This window comes from Sceloporus occidentalis, unplaced genomic scaffold (genome assembly GCF_023333645.1).
Source record: "Sceloporus occidentalis isolate IW3139 unplaced genomic scaffold, rSceOcc1.0.p SCAF_6, whole genome shotgun sequence".
NCBI lineage: Eukaryota > Metazoa > Chordata > Lepidosauria > Squamata > Phrynosomatidae > Sceloporus > Sceloporus occidentalis.
In genome coordinates this window covers 2,914,376-2,929,785 of record NW_028316986.1, presented here as the reverse complement: position 1 = coordinate 2,929,785, position 15,410 = coordinate 2,914,376, and the positions used below count along the sequence as shown (strand labels likewise).

Sequence of the window (15,410 nt, the reverse complement as noted above, 5' to 3'; positions counted from 1 at the left end):
GTTCTAATTTTCTTGATTGTTTTCATTGTTATTTTTAAACTTCTGTCTTTGGGGTCGTTCCCACTGGGCATTTAATCTGAATCGTGAATTGAATGTGTCTTGTTGATTTTTTAAATGTTTTAAATCAGTATCGATGTTAATAGTTTATTTATTTATTTATTTATTTATTTATTTTAAGGATTTGTATCCCACCTTTCTCCCACAATGGGCTTCAAGGCAGATTACAACAGATGATATGAATTTGTTAGCCACCCTGAGTCCCAGTATTCGGAAACAGTTGGAATCTAAAACCAAATACTCTGCCTTTCCTGATAATCAAGGCATCCTCATCTCCAAAATTATGAAGTGTGTCGGTGTGTGTGATGTGAGATACGATGCTTCTCTTTCCAAAACATGCAAATGTATATGAAATCAACCTTTCAAAATCTGTAAATTTTAGAACCAAAAAGAAGATACAAACTGTGTATCCCTAGAGTTATAGTTTCGTTTTTCCTGGCTAGGTGTCATACCTTACATGCACTTTCAAAAACCCTCCAGTTACTACTGGAGAGAAAAGTACAGAAAGCAATATAGTTACATTATTATTATTATTATTATTATTATTATTATTATTATGCTTTATTTATATAGTGCTGTAGATTTCTATAGTTTTCTCTCCGGTGGTAACGGTAGGGTTTTTGAAAGTGCATGTAAGGTATTCTATCAAGGCAGGAAAGAGGAAATGTACAGATATAGGAAGAATGACAACTGGCTTGAAATCAGGAGATGTGAAAAGGATCTAGGGGTCTTAAACTACAAGCTTAAAATGAGTCATGATGCAGCAGCTAAAAAGGCCAATGTCATTCTGGGCTGCATCAATAGAAGTATAGCCTCCAGATCAAGGGAAGTAATAGTGCCACTCTATTCTGCTTTGGTCACGCCTCGCCTGGAATAACACTGTGTCCAGTTCTGGGCATCACAATTCAAAAAGGATGTGAACATGCATGTGCAGAGGAAGGCAACAAAAATGGTAAAAGGTCTGGAAACCTTCAATCCCTATGAGGAGCAGCCTAGGAAGCTGGGTATATTTAGCTTAGAATCACAGAATGATAGAGTTGGAAGAGATCCCAAGGGCCATCTAGTCCCACCCCATTCTGCCATGCAGGAATTCACAATCAAAGCACCCCAAAAAGATGGCCATCCATCCTCTGTTTAAAGACCTCCAAAAAAGGAGACTCTGAGGCAGTGTGTTCCAGGAACATCTTACTGTCAAGATGTTCCTCCTAATGTTGAGGTGGAATCTCTTTTCTTCTACCTTGCACCAACTGTTCCATGTTCTAGTCTCTGGAGCAGCAGGAAACAAGCTTGATCCCCTTCAAATACTTAAATAGGATTGTCATATCACTCATTGTGACACCTCTTCAAATACTTAAATAGGATTGTCATATCACTCCTTAACCATCTCTTCTCTAGGCTAAACATACCCAGCTCCCTATGTCTTTCCTCATAAGGCATGGTTTCCAGACCCTTCATCATTTTGGTGGCCCTCCTCTGGAGACGCTCCAGCTTCTCAGCATCCTTTTTGAATTGTGGTGCCCAGAAATGGACACAGTATTATTCCAGGTGGGGTCTGATGAAAGCCTAACCAAAGCAAATTGGGGAAGAGGAGATTAAGGGGGGACACAAGAACCATGTTTTAATATTCAAGGGACATCATGTTGAAGATGGGCAAGGTTTCTTTTCTGCTGCTCCAGAGAACAGGACGCAGAGCAATGGATTCAAGCTGCAGGAAAAGAGATTCCACCTCAACCTTAGACAGAACTTCCTGACTGTTCAACAGTGGAATGGACTGCCTTGGAGGGGTCTTTAAACCGAGGTTAGATGGGGCATCTTTCAGGAGTGCTTTGAATGTGTCTTCTTGCATAGCAGGGGGTTGGATTCGATGATCTTGGGGTCCCTTCCAGCTCTAAGGAGTTTATCTCACGAAGGAGATCGGGAGTTTATCCCGTGAATATCCCAGAAAAATTGCATAATTATGCGAAACACTTTCACACAATGTTGCACAAAACCCGCCATTAAAGAGGTCACAAAGAAGCATTAAAAGGCATCTTTTTATTTCACAATTTCAGCGACAATGCATTTCCAATATCTCTTTATTTGCACAGCTGTGTGTGATAATCAATCACACAATTCCTTGCCATTTTTTGCTTTATTTGCGGCATGCTTCAACTGTGCGTTAATCTCTCTTTAATCCCGAAATTAGTCCCAGTGTGATAAACTCAGAAAATAATATGGTTAGAGCCATTCTAGGGAGGGAGTTCCAAAATCTGGGAGCAGCCACTGCAAAGGCCACCAGACATTCGTGGAAAGGTGAAAAGAGGCATGGGTCCCTTCCAGCCTTTGATTCTATCATTCTAGCCCAACATTGTGGAAGTGCAGCTCTAACTTTCCTTGCGCATAACAGAAATATAGCCCCTTGGTTATCTGCTGGGGATTGGTTCCTGAACCCCCATTGATACCAAAATCCATGGATGCTCAAGTCCCATTTGATACAATGGCCTAGTAAAATGGTCTCCCCTTTGTAAAATGGCAAAACCAAGGTTTGCTTTTTGGAATTCATTTATGTATATTTTCAAGCCATGGATGGTTGAATCTATGGATGAGAATCATCTGTGGATACGGCAGATCAACTGTCTGTACATGTTTACCAGGCCCTTTAGGAATCTCTCCTACCCAAAAAGCTCACCATCAATGGAGAGTATTTCTAAAATTTGCAAAAAAGAACCCAAAATGAAATGAAACCAAGAAATCCCCAGAAGCATTGCATACAACATTATGGAGCCAGGTGCAAGAAAGAGACAACTAGAATTGAACATTCGCAGCAAATTTCCCCAACCTGCGGAGCCAGCTGCAAAGGCACAGAAAGCGGAAAAAGAAGGTCTGCAAGTCAGGGGACTTCCAAGTCACCTTAAGAACCAACAGTTTCTTTGCAGCTATTTAGATTGGAGACTACCTCCTTTGAATATTGTGCAAACGCTGATCACACCGCAAGGCAAATGTCACAGCCTTTAAAAAGTGCCACAACCGCACATCTCTTTTCTTATGTCTTCTCACCCCGGTGAATGACTCACCCAGGGTGAGCAGGTGTCCTCCTTTTCCAGGACACGTCCTCCATTTCAACCTTCTGCCCAGGAAGAATCCCAAAATATCCTCCAGGTATCCCTTTCCATTGAATCTAGGCTTCTCCAGATGGAAGTTTTAATTGTTTTTAATTTTTTTAATCGATTTCACCATAATAAAATTATTATATCAGCTTACATTGCATATACTTCTACAGCTGTTTTTACATTGATATATTCTCTTCTTTAACTTCCACATTGCTCTTTCTTCTATATAAACCTTTCCCCCGCAACCGATATTTCCCCTCTTTTATGTAAATCCTCCTCCTCCTTTGTTTGTTATCATACGAACCAAATCCAAAATACTCGTAATTTCAATACTTCTTACAGTAAAATACAATATGATGTGTGCTTTTTGCACCTCTTTCACCCTTTCGTATCCTAATCATCAGTCTTTTTATTCAATGTTAGCAACATCTATTTTTAATGAAATCTCCTGTTCTTATTATCCCAAGACGGAATTTAATGGGGCTTCTAGAAAGCTGAGTTGTGCCCATCTTGATAGGGCAAGAGATGCTTTAGAGATGCAGATTCCTACACTGGCAGAAGGTCAGACTCACTGATTCTAAAATAAGAAATTAATCTCATATATGTACCTGCGAATACCTATCTTTTCTAAGGGACACACCTGAACGCAGCCCATGCAAACCGAAAGCAAAGCATTTCCCCATTCCACACACACCACACACACCCCAGTGCTAATATTGACTTGGATTTCAAGAACAGTTGCAGCATTTATTGCAGGTATTGTCCTGCCTTGAAGGCAAAACATTCCTAGAAACAAGGAGGAAGATTTGAACTCCGGGCTTAAACAAGCCGGAGCAACCAGAATCTGCTGCTTGCTTTGTCTTCGTTGCAGGCTAGTTAGTATTATTTTAGAGATCTCTTAACCATGTAGTGTTGTTGTTTTAGATTGGCAGGTTTTTATTCTTTTTCCTATTTTATTGCACCCCTACTGGGTAAAGCCCTGTGCAAACTTTGCAGCCCTCTATAAATAAACGTTAATAATAATAATAATAATAAGATGAACCCGAAACCACAGGGTTTAATGAGAGCGGGCTTTTGAGTCACACAGAGATCTTCAATAGTCGGGCAAAGAATTCTGTGGGACATAGTTACAGAAAGCGACACAGTTATGTGACTCATGCGCTTTGCATTTTCCTTTTTGGTTCTGAAATTCACAGAATTTGGAAAGTTGATTTCATATACTTCTGCAAATTTTTGGAAAGAGAAGCTATATATATATATATATATATATATATATATATATATAGCTATATTCCCTTTCCCCAAAGATGCTCAAGTATATGAAATCAACTTTCCAAATTCTGTGAGTTTCAGAACCAAAAAACACCTGGATATGCATGCATGCACACACACACATGTATTCTTTTTCCAAAACATGTAGAAGTATACAACTTTCCAAATTCTGTGAACTTCAGAACCAAAAAAGACCTGGATACACATACAGTACATGCGTGTGTGTGTGTGTGTGTGTGTGTGTTTTCTCTTTCCAAAGCTTGCAAAAGTATACAACTTTCCAAATTCTGTGAATTTCAGAACCCAAAAAGAAGATACAGTACAAAGCTATAAGTTATATCCACACTGCAGAAATAATCCAGTTTGGCCTCACAGTGGTGAAAAATGAATGTTTCCCCATAGCTCCCCTACATCATGCCAGATGCAGACAAAGTACATCGCTCTCGAGAACCAAAACTAGCATGAAAAGACCCATTGGATGCAGAAGAAGGGAAAAGCCATGTTTGGAAATGACCGATTTGCCTCCTACCTTTGGAGCCAAGGGTTGTCCGGAGAGTCCCCAAGCGCACCATGCGCCAGGTGGCGTCTTCAACCGGACGAGGGGCTAGCCAAGCCAGAGGCCAAGAGGTCACTCCGAAAAAAACCCTGGCTCTCACCCTGCAGGCCCTTGGCTACCCAACACGTCTCTCTTTCCCCTACTTCCTGGTTGCGCCTGTGGCTAGATGTGTGTGTCAGAGACCACAGCGCATGAGAAAGAGCTGGAATATTCCTCTCCGCACCAGACAGGAGGCACATGCCTCAACAAGAAAGCCACCGGCCCATTTTGTGCAACACGGCTTAAAAAGCGAAAGGTCAGAAGGGACTCACCTGGGATAGATCTGGGCCAGACTGGAGGGGCTACCTTCCTCTTCCAAAAGTGTGCAACGGGTTCGGAAAAACCTTTCTTCTGAGCAACCTGAGCAGGTGGAAGAAAACCTTGGCATGAGCCAAAAAGCCAGAGGCGGCGTGGGAAAGAGGCACTTCGGTCAAGGTGCCTGCGTCTGTCGTGCTTTCCAACACTCCCCAGATGTTCACAACGGTTGTGTGGTTTTGTGTGTGTGTGCATGTGTGTGTCTATGTGTTCAATACAGGCACTTGCTTCTCTCTGGCTGCCCACTTCCTTAAAGAGCAGAGAGAGGAGGAGCGAGAGGGTGAAACTCATCCACCAATGTTCGGCAAGTCAGGGGACTTCCGTAGCAACTGTAGCTGAAGAAAAACACACTCACCACACACACACACACACACACACACACACACACACACGTACACACAGGAAAGCTGGCCCTCTGCATTCCCAGGTTCACAACACAGCTCTCCGCAAAAGGCCCTTGCATTGGTGTGGAAACGTGCAAGCTTTTGAGTCACACAGAGATCCACAGCAGTCAGGCAAAGAGGTTTATTTTACTTGAAAGCTTCACACTGAAGAAAGCACACAGACACACACAAAGAGGAAAGCTGGTCCTCTGCATTCCCAGGCTTGCCACTCTTTGCAAAAAACCCTTGCATTGGCATCAAAGCATTGCAGGCTTTTGAGTCACACAGAGATCCCCAGCAGCCAGGTGAAGAATTCTGTCTGACACAAAAGCTCTCTGTCTTACACACAAAGAAGAAGCTGGTTCTCTGCATTCCCAGGCTCACAACAGAGCTCTTTGCAAAAGCCCCTTGCATTGGCATAGAAGCATGCAAGCTTTTGAGTCACACAGAGATCCTCAGCAGCAGGTGAAGGATTCTATAAAAGGGAAAAGGAGTTTAGAAAGGCCCAGCAGTTGGGCTTTTTTGCTCTAAATGCACCATCTCTGAGGCGTGCAAAAGGCGGAGAAGGCAGAGAAGCAAGTGGGAAACTGCCATGTGCCTCAAGTGTCTTGTGATGAGTTGCTCGATATAGAAGCCACAATGGGGCTGAGATGGAAAAAATGACAGACAGGCTTCAAAGTGAGTCACAAACAAAGAGGAGCTTGCGCTTCTTTCCGGAAAAGATTAATTCACATTAAAAATTGGGGTCTGGAGGTGCAGCAAAAGTGGCACAAGGTTTGCGTGACCACATGGAGATGTGCAGGTGCGCATGCGCCTTCAAGTCACCTTTCTACTTATGGGGATTCCATGCATTTCTTTTCTTTTTAAAGTTTTGATTGTGTTAAAAAGTACAGCTAAACACAAACATATCACTCTTACATTTGTACAAAGTAAACAAAAGTCAAAACACAAAAAATCAACAAAACTAAATAATAATAATAATTTAATTTTAGTGTTTGTTTGTGTTTTGACTTTTGTTTACTTTGTACAAATGTATGAGTGATGTGTTTGTGTTTAGCTTTAGTTTTTAACACAAATATTATTGTTGTTGTTGTTGTTGTTGTTATTTCTTACCTGCCTCTCCTCACGGCTCAAGGAAGGTTACAACATGTTAAAACACAATCCTTACATAAGATATACATTTTAAGCTGCATCTCTATGCAGTATTGATATTACAGTACACAGGACAATAATTCAAGATCAGGTTCAGGTTTAAAATTCATGAATGAAAACATGATCAACCAAACAAAAAACAACATTCTTACATAACCACAAGATAGAAAGATAGATAGATAGATAGATAGATAGATAGATAGATAGATAGATAGATAGATAGATGATAGACAGACAGACAGACAGATAGATCATCTATACTTCCTAACTTCTTGAATATTCTCTCAATTTTATAATTTAAATGTGTATGTTCCTTTTCTATTTGGTTCTTACTTCAGATCCAAAAATACAATCAACTCTATTGTAGACTTTTAAGTCTATACATTCAAACAGTCTTTTCTATTTTTACCTATTTTCGTATTTTTATAACACCTTCTGACACTTTTAAAATTATATATTAGTAACTAAATTGTCTTCATTCTTTATTCTAAGGCGATACACGTATTTTTATCCTCTTCTTCTTGCACACACATAATCCAAGGTTTCCAGTCTATATTGATTTCTTATTAATTAAACATGTCAATTTATCCATGCATTTAATTTCCATTTGTCTGATTTTAATCCCACGCATTTCATGGGGCTTTCTTAATACTCAGAGGTGGTTTTTGGCCAGTTCCTTCCCCTGAAATATAGATATTTGTGTTCCAAGAAGACCTAAGAAGACACAGAGAAATGAACAGGTTCGACAGGGGAATGAATACACACCTTCAGAAGACCTTCCTTTGTTGGAGATCTTGAAGCAGAGACTGGATGGGTCACCTTTCAGGATCTATTTGTGAATTCCTGTTCTAGCAAAAGGGTCAGGATAGATGACCTTCAGGATCCCTTCCAACCAACTCTGTGATTTAAGCCCTCCCTCCAGTCCATCTGCCTTGGTCCAGGCCTTGGAGGTGGAGAAGACTGCTGGACCTCATCCCCTTCCCCACCACCTTTCCCTTCTCCTTTTGTGTCCTGTCTTTCAGATTGTAAGCCTGAGGACAGGGAACTGTCTAATTAAAATGACTGTATGTACAGCGCTGTGTAAATTTACAGCGCTTTATAAATAAAGGTTAATAATAATAATAATTTAAACAATGGGGGAAAATGCAGCCATTGAATTGCTTCAGTACTTGTTCAGATTGTTTTATTTTTCAGTACGGTTGGTATCCGTTTGGGTTTGGTTCCAGGACCCCAGTGGATACCAAAATCCGTGGATGCTCAAGTCCTATTAAATACAATGGAATATTGCTATTATTATTATCATTTATTACAGTGGGCGCTTGGTATCCACTGGGATTTGGTTCCAGGACTCCCGTGAATAGCCAAATCCAAGGATGCTCAAGTCCTATTAAATAAAATGGGATATTATTATTATTATTATTATTATTATTATTATTATTATTATTATTTACAATGGGGCCTTGGTATCCACTAGGGCTTGGTTCCAGGACCCCAGTGGGTACAAAAATCTGTGGATGTTCAAGTCCTATTAAATACAATGGGATACTGTTGTTGTTGTTGTTGTTGTTGTTGTTGTTAGATTGGGCCCTTGGTATCCACTGGGGTTTGGTTCCGGGACCCCAGTGGATGCCAAAATCTGTGGATGCTCAAGTCCTATTGAATACAATGGGATACTGTTGTTGTTGTTGTTGTTGTTGTTGTTGTTGTTGGAGTGGGCCCTTGTTATCCGCTGGGGTTTGGTTCCAGGACCCCAGTGGATGCCAAAATCTGTGGATGCTCAAGTCCTATTGAATACAATGGGATACTGTTGTTGTTGTTGTTGTTGTTGTTGTTAGAGTGGGCCCTTGGTACCTTGGCCAGCGAGGTCAGGATGACAAATATTATTCGTGATTCCAGCTGCTCCTCTCCTCTCCCTTCTGCTGAGTAACTGGAGTGCAAACTGCTTTTGGTACGTCAAAACTCAGTTTGCAGCAACTGAAGTAAGCTGAGGACGAAGGAGGAAAGTGCGAGGAGGAGGAGGAGGAAACCAGGACATTTTAAAAGTAGCTGAAAAAGTGGGATGGCAGAGGATTAATCTGGACCTGCCAAATCAATGCAATTGGAGGGTATGTTACCAACCTTTGAGCTCCATCTACACTGGAGATTTGATGTTGTTTGACACCGCTTTAACTGTCATGGCTCCATCCTATGGAATCCTAGGATTTGTAGTTTGTTGTGGCACCAGAGCTCTCTGACAGGGAAGGCTAGATACCTCATTGTTGTTGCTATTGTTGTAGTGCGCATGCAAGTAATTTCCAACTTATGGCAACCTTAAGATTAACCTATCCTGGGGTTTTCTTGGCACGCTTCTTCAGAGGAGGTTGGCCATTGCCATCCTCTGAGGTCGAGAGAGTGTGGCTTGATGACCCAGTGGGTTTCCATGGCTGGATGGAGAGCTAGAAATCCCAGATTTCCCGAGCATTGAGTTGTGGCCGTTAAAGTGGTATCAAACTGCATTAATGTGGCAGGGTAGATGCAGCCTTGTTGGCAAAGCGGGGCAAGAGAGGGCATGACTGATTGCTTTGCTGTATGAGATGGGGATAGTCAACACTGGAACCCATAAAGGAAGCATTTGGAATGTATAGGGGTTTATAGGTGTGTGTGTGTGTAAAGGGGACATACACCTGTGAGCAGCACAAGTAGAAATGGTCAGCCTTGCTCTGTCACCATCACTAGCAGGGAAAACAGATAACTGCACAATTATCCAAGCAACATTGGTTTCAGGAGCCTCATATAAGCGAGCCAAGCTGTATGTGTCGGGGGAATCTGGCTGAATCCTCTCCTTTTTGGGGGAATAAATAATGGAGTGCAGATAAAACCACAGTCACAAAACACACACATACACACACAACATCTCAGTCTTGCACAGACAATGGGCACCTCTACGCAGCAAAACAAAACAACCTCTTTTTGGCATTATTTCTCCTAAGAAGCCTCTCAGGGTGCATCTGCACTGTAGAAATAATGCAGTTTGGTACCACTTTCACTATCCTGGCTCCATCTGACAGAATCCTGGGATGTGTGGTTTGGTGAGGCACCAGCCCTCTTTAGCAGAGAAGGACCTTGCCAAACTACAGACCTCAGGATCCCATAGGATTAAAGTGCTTCAAGTGGTGTCAAACCACATTATTCCTACAATGTAGACGCACCCTCTAAAAATCTTGGTTTCCTCCTCTAGAACATTTTTTTAAAAAAGGGAAGTGAAAACATAATGATACACAATAATCTCAGAAAACAAAGGGAAGGGAAGGTTGTTTCTTTCCAGTCCCCCACATTTGAAAGAAGCATGGACTTACTTGTGAAAGTAGGGGTTCCTTCTCTCAGACGGAGTGATGCGCCAAGGAGGGATGAAATGCCTCTAGAAAGAAATGCAAAGAGAAATGATGGAAGACTTGGAAAGATTTCAGGGTTAAAAATAAGAAACTTCTCCCCCCAAACAAGAGGTCCTTGCGCTTGTAGCACCATCGTGTGGCCTTGCAAGGCTGATGCTGCAAAGAAGAGCAAGCGCATGCATGTGATGTGAGAGAAAAGGCTTTGCTGAGCAAAGATGGAAAAGATCACTTATCAACCTGCATGTGTCAGACCGGAAGGCTTATGCAACCTCATGCTTTTCTATGGATAATAACAGCACTGGCACATCCTCGCATTTAGAAAGCTAGTTTGTAAAGCAAGTTGGAGTCTAGCCTAGCCAGCTCCCTGATGCACCAACTTTCTTTATGCATGGATATGTTTGCTTGCTTGTGTTGTAAGAAGAAACTATCGGTCACCTGAGCCACAAACCATGATGCTGCAGTGCTACATTACGCTATATAAAGGCTTTGCACTGTGTCCATATCAGTGGTTCACAAGCTATTGGAAACTGTGTCCATATCAGGGCCTCATTCCCGCTACCTTTTAAACTGGTTTGCAAATCGGTTTGAAGCAGTTTAAATGACCCTGGTTCACACTTGAACGGAATCGCTGAAGCAATTCCAAGAAGGGGGCAATGCGCTAGACCCATTGAACCCACATCTTTTTCATGCTGATTTTTTTCCACATCTTTATGGACAAATCGATTCAGCGCAAGTGTGAACCATATGCAGATCGGAATCGATTTCAAGAATCGAATTCACAAATCGATTCAGTGTCAGTGTGAACAAGATGCGAATCGGAATTGATTTACTATGACATTATGAGGGGTTGCTGGATGGGGAAGTGGAAATTTACAACCTGTGTTAGCCCACCCTTCAACGGACGTACGGAAGTACATAAATGCGACTGCAGTGATGGACAGAGGAAAAAAATCCCGCTTAAAACGCTTCAAATTGAACCGATTCTTTTGCCAATGTGAACTACAAGTGGATTATTTTGAGAGACTCCCACAGGAAACAGTTTAAATTGAATCAATTCATTCATCAATGTAAACCACAAGTGGGTTATTTTACTTTGTTTTACAGCAAGAAAATGTGACTGGGGCAAATGTAGTGTGAACCAGGCTCCGCTGCCAAACTGATCCATCGAGCCGGATTGCAAAGTGATTTATATGTAAGTGGGAATGAGGCCCAGGATGGTTTCTCTCTTGCATAATGCAGTTTCTCATCATGTTATCCTTGATCTCATGCAGCAACAGGGAAAATGCAGGAGGCCACCATCAGTACCCCAAAACTTTGACTCCAACTCCACATTCCAACTCTGACTCCTCTCTTTCTCAACCGTCCGACTCCAATGCCTTCAAAAATGGCAAAGCTATATTAATTGGTAATAACAAACTTCCAGGAGTAAAATGGTAGGTGGCATCTCTATTCCTGTGGCTCTCTTTGTCCTTGGAGTTTGTCACACTGGGGCTAATTTTGGCATTTAAAGCATCCTGTGAACAAAGCAAAAATGGCAAGTAATTGTGCAAATGATTATCATCCACAATTGCACAAATAAAGCGATATCAGAAATGCATTGTCACTAAAATCCCAAAAGTAAAAAGATGTGTGTTAATTATTCTTAGAGGCGTTACAAACCGCCGCTTTGCGGTGGTCTCCCGGCACTGCTGTTTGCTCCGCGAGGGAGCCTCCGCAGCCAAACCGCGCGGCTCCCTTACGGAGCAAAAAAGAAGCTCCAAAATGGAGCTTCTTCTGGCGGTGCGCTAATGACACCGCGAGGCGCCAATGGCGCACTCGCGACGTCATTAGCGCCGCGCGACATGCAAACGCACAGCGTCCGTTACGTCAAGATGGCGGCGGCCGTGTGGAACGGCCGCCACCATTTGTTATGGACAGAGTCCATAACAGGAATAGGGGCTTCTGGAAGAGACGCCCCTTTTTTAAACTGGGACGTCCAGATGACGTCCCAAGTGGCAGTTTGTAATCCGCCTTTGTGACCACTTTAATGGTGGGTTTTGTGCGACATCGTGTGAAATCGTTACACATAATTATGCGATTTTCCCAGGATATTCATGGGGTAATCTCCCAACCTCCTTCATGTGATAAACCCCCTAGTCTCCAGAGGAGCAGAAAACAAGTTCGCTCCATCATCAACATGACTTCCCTTCAAAAAGGTGGAATCTCTTTCCCTATATCTTGAATCCATTGCTCCAGGTCCTGTTCTCTGGAGCAGCAGAAAACAAGCTTGCTCTCTGCTCAATATAACATCCCTTCCAATATTTAAACAGGCTGTCATATCACCTCTTAACCTTCTCTTCTCCAGCTAAACATCCCCAGCAGTTCCCTAAGTCTCTCCTCATAGGGCTTCATGGTTTCCAGACCTTCAGCATTTGGGTTGCCCTCCTCTGGACACCATCCAGCTTGTCCATTTAAATTGTGGTGCCCAGAAATGGACACAAGTGATTCCCAGGCGAGATCTGACCAAAGCAGAATAGAGCAAGAGCATCACATCTCTTGATCTAGACACAAGTATATAATCCTGTTAAAGCTCTAGATCTTCAGGAGAGGACCTCCATCTGTCCCATAACCTTCCCATCCCATGCATGTTTGGTGGGCATAAGAGAGGGTCTTCTCTGTGGCTTCTCCCAGATTTGGGAGTTATAATACTAGAATCTTAGAGTTGAAATGGGCCGCAAAGGTCATCCAGTCCAACCCCCGCCATGTAGAAAGACACAACTAAAGCAACTCTGCTTAAAGACTTCCAAAGATAGGGAGTCCACCATGCTCTTAGGTAGTTCATTCGACTGTTGAACAGCTCTTACAGTCAAGAGGTTTCTCCTAATGTTTAGGTGGAATCTCTTTTCTTGTCATTTGAATCCACTGATTCCTGTCCTGGTCTCTGGGGCAGCAGAAAACAAGCTCGCTCCATCTTCCACATGACAGTCTGTTGAATATTTAGAAATGACTTTCATAACTTTCTTATTCAGCCAAGTTTAATAACAAACTAGGCCTAAACCAGAGGTGGTGATCATGTAGCCTCCAGACACTGTTGGGTTGCAATTCCCATCATCCCTAGCCAGCATGGCCAAGGGTGAGGGATTCTGGGAGTTGCAATCCAGTTATATCTGGAGTGCCCCTGGTCTAAATAGATGGGCTGGACTTTTAATGTTTCAGTGTTATTTATTGAGGTGGAGTCTTAATAAGATTTCATGGCTGTTTTCCATTAATATAATACTTAATGTGATTAATTAATGTAATAACTAATTAATTAATTTAATAGATTGTAAGCCTGAGGGCAGGGAAATGTCTAATTAACAATTTCTAAGCTGCCCAGATAGCCTTTTGGCTGAAGAGTGGGTATAAATAAATAAATAAATAAATAAATAATTGATGTAATAAATAAATGAATGATGTATAATGTCATATATAATTAAAATGTGCTTGATTAGATATTTTTATTACAGTGCAAGACACCTTGTATCCCATCCTTGAGATAAAGATGGTATAAGAATAAAATTAACTGATTGATTGATCGAACAAAGTGATTGCTGCTCACCTATTGCCTGCTTCTTATCTCTTGAGCCCAGCCCTGAAATGCCTGCCTTGTTCCCCCCTTTTGAGAAGGACTTGGGTCCTGGCTCAGCGATGCATCGAAATCTCTATTCAACTGCAGTGGCCCACATTCGTTGGAGAAAATAAACTCATATAAAACTAGGGGTGTATCCACACAAAGCAGTTTGACACCACTTTAATTGCTATGACTCAGTGCTGCACAATCCTGGGGTTTGTAGTTTGGTGTGGCACCAGCATAGCCCTCTGATAGAGAAAGCTAAATATCTCACAGAAGAACTACAAATCCCAGAACATTACAGCATAGAGCCATGACAGTTAAAATGGTGTCAAACTGCATTATTTCTGCAGTGTGGATATATCCTAATTCTAGTTTGTATTGCAGACTGGCACTTAAAGCAATCATGAAACCAAAACGCAAAAACTTCCAGCCTCCAACTAGACCAGCCTCCAAAACTCAATATTCGCCTGCCTCCATTTGCTTGATTTCTGCCCTTCTTCATAAACTGACCTTGTTCTTACTCTAATCATCTGCAGATATGCCTTGCTGTCTTTATCTCTTTGTTTTGTCTACCTCTGCTTTTCTGAGGTCTATGTGGGTTGCAGGCAGTGTGGCATGTTTGGGCCAGAAGGCTGCCTCAGGGGTCTTAGCACATCATCCCCGATTATTTTCCAGTTTTGCCCATAGCAGCCGCACGCAGCTTGGCTTACTGGCGGAAGCTCTACAGGTGCCTCTATGGCACTTAATGGGAGGGCCTTCTAGATGCTCTCATGATCCCCATGCAAGTCTTTGTTCCTTTAATTTCCCCACTGGAACCCCTGAATAAATGCAGCCACCACCACTGAGACTGTGTGTCTGCATTCAAGAGGAGCCTTCTCAGAGCCCTTTACTTATACTGTGTAATAAGTATAAACTGTGTATAACCTTGTAGTGTGTATCAGTATAAACGTAATATTGAGGTCCCTTGGTATCGGCTGGGGTTTGGCTGCAGGGCCCCCCATGGATGCCAAAATCCATGGATGCTCAAGCCCCATTATGTAAAATGGCAAAATCAAGGTTTGCTTTTTGGAATATATATATATATATATATATATATATATATTAATATCTTCAAGCTGTGGATGGTTGAATCCAGGGATTAAAGAAACAGCAATAGCAAGTACAGTTGGGGCTCCTTTCTCGTGGACTTGAGGTCTGTGGTCTTGAATATTCAGAAAGGGGCGAATCCTGTTATTTTCAATGGGGTGTGCCCCCCTGGCACATGCCCTCATAGTCATGCGCCCCATTCAAACTTATGGGGCTTGAATATTGGCGAGTCTCCATTTTCAGGGGGCCCCAGAGCGTATCCCTTGCAAAATCCTAGGGCCGACTGTACATTTCTATTACGCTTATTATCAGTGCACTTAAGCACTCCCTAAGCAGTTTGCAATGCGTAAGCCAATTGCCCCCAACAATCTGGGGACTCATTTTAGCAACCTGCAAAAGGATGCCAGGCTGAGCCAACCCTGGACCCTTGGCTGGAGTCGAACTCACAACCTTGTGGGTTTTTGTGAGTGAGTGGCTGTAGTGCAGGCGTTTAACTAC

At 42.3% G+C, this 15,410-nt stretch overlaps 1 protein-coding gene across 6 annotated transcripts in view; it reads right to left on the bottom strand.

The window, feature by feature from the left end:
* Positions 1–10,289, bottom strand: part of PTK2B (protein tyrosine kinase 2 beta) — a 121,489-nt gene extending 111,200 nt beyond the window's left edge. For all 6 annotated transcript variants that reach the window (XM_089528729.1, XM_089528731.1, XM_089528733.1 and 3 more), the window contains exons 1-2: positions 10,199–10,289; positions 5,286–5,373 (exon numbers count right to left, since the gene is read on the bottom strand). The gene's annotated coding sequence lies outside the window, so the exon portion shown is untranslated. The remainder of the gene's footprint in view (positions 1–5,285; positions 5,374–10,198) is intronic.
* Positions 10,290–15,410: the final 5,121 nt, after the last annotated feature.